The sequence below is a fragment of the Bos taurus genome, chromosome X, assembly GCF_002263795.3.
Source record: "Bos taurus isolate L1 Dominette 01449 registration number 42190680 breed Hereford chromosome X, ARS-UCD2.0, whole genome shotgun sequence".
Lineage (NCBI taxonomy): Eukaryota > Metazoa > Chordata > Mammalia > Artiodactyla > Bovidae > Bos > Bos taurus.
The window spans coordinates 107451709-107453684 of NC_037357.1; the positions used below are offsets into that span (position 1 = coordinate 107451709).

Genomic DNA, 1976 nt, shown 5'->3' on the forward strand with positions numbered 1-1976 from the left:
ACAGAGAACAAAAGGGTAGTTGCCAAAATGGAGGTGGTGGGGTGTTAGGCAAAATAAATGAAGAGGATTAAGAGATACAAACCCCCAGTTATAAAATAAGTAAGCCCTGGTGATGTATTATATAGCATAAGGAATTTGTTCCACACTATTACAGTAACTTTTTATGGGACGAGAGTTACTAGACTTACTGCGGTGATCATTTTACAATGCATGTAAAGGTTGAATCAGTATATAGTTAACCTGAAATGAATATTACATCATACATCAATAGAAAATAAATTTTAAAAAGCTTTCTTACAGGAAAGTGTAAATTAGGTAAAATTGCAATTTCACAACATCTGGCATTAAGTCAAATATTACCAGGACTGGGGAGAAGGAAGAATATAATATTAAGAGAAAATTAATCCATCAAAACTGACCTGGATTCCGCTCGGGGCAGAGCAGAGATGGCGTCTGCCCACGGGGTCAAGGAGGCCGCGCAGGGCGGGGAGCCGGGTCGGCCGGAGCTGCCGCCGCCCCAGCCACATCCTCCGCCTCCCAGCCGATGCAGGAAAAGGCGGCGGCGCCCACTATGGACGATGGGTTTCTGAATCTGGACTCACCCACCTATGTCCTGTACAGGGACAGGGCAGAATGGGCTGATATAGATCCAGTGCCGTAGAATGATGGCCCTAATCCAGTGGTCCAGATCATTTATAGTGAGAAATTTCAGGGCATCTATGATTATTTCCGGGCTGTCCTGCAGCACGACGAGAGAAGGGAATGGGCTTTTAAATTAACCAGAGATGCTACTGAGTTAAATTCAGCCAATTACACAGTGTGGTATTTCTGGAGAGTTCTCTTAAAGTCACTCCAGAAGGAACTACATGAGGAAATGAACTACATCTTGGCAGTAACTGAGAAGCAGCCCCAAAACTGTCAAGTTTGGAATTGTAGGTGAGTGCTGGTGGAATGGCTGAGAGACCCATCACAGGAGCTTGAATTTATTGCTGATATTCTTACTCAGGATGCAAAGAATTACCACGCCTGGCAACACCAGACAGTGGGTTATTCAGGAATTTAAACTTTTGGATAATGAGCTGCCGTATGTAGACCAACTTCTCAAAGAGCACATGAGAAATAACTCTGTCTGCAACCAAAGATATTTTGTAATTTTTAATACTGTGGGCTACAATGATCATGCTATATTGGAGAGAGAAGTCCAGTACACTTTGGAAATGATCAACCTAGTCCCACATAATGAAAGTGTGTGGAATTATTTGAAAAGGATTTTGCAGGATCGTGGTCTTTCCAAATACCCCAATCTGTTAAATCAACTACTTGACTTACAACCAAGTCACAGCTCCCCCTACCTAATTGCATTTCTCGTGGATATCTAAGAAGACATGCTAGAAAACCAATGTGACAACAAGGAGGACATTCTTAATAAAGCATTAGAGTTATGTGAAATCCTAGCTAAAGAAAAGGACATTGTAAGAAAGGAATACTGGAAATGCATTGGAAGATCCCTTCAAAGCAAACACAGCACAGAAAGTGACCCACCTACAAATGTATACCAATAACACCGGATCTTCACGAACTTGATAGGATGCTTTTATTTTTTGAGACTCTAATGAAGGAGTTAAAAACTAGAGCGATCATTTCTTTTGCCTGTGGTGTAAAACACACAGCACACAGGTCTGCTTTTTAACATGAACTAAGTATGTGCTCCTTGGGTGCTGCTGCTATTCAGACTAGTTACAAGTAACTTCATTTTTTTTTTTTTTAGCACAGAAATTGGGGGAGGAAGAGGAAGCAAAAAGTCCCATAAAGGAACTTTCGTAGTCTTATCAACATTTACTCTAACCGCTTAGCATCAACTCCTCCCTAAATGATTTGCATGTCAGGATGTGCAGTGTTAATATTTGCAGGTATGTAAAGGATATAAGCAATCTCAAAAACGACAGAATGATCTGTGTTCGTTTCCAAGGCAAACC

General features: G+C 41.3%; 1 pseudogene; it reads left to right on the forward strand.

Annotated features, from left to right (window-relative positions):
• The first annotated feature begins 446 nt into the window (after positions 1 to 446).
• On the forward strand, positions 447 to 1562 carry LOC782014 (protein farnesyltransferase/geranylgeranyltransferase type-1 subunit alpha-like; annotated as a pseudogene).
• Positions 1563 to 1976: the final 414 nt, after the last annotated feature.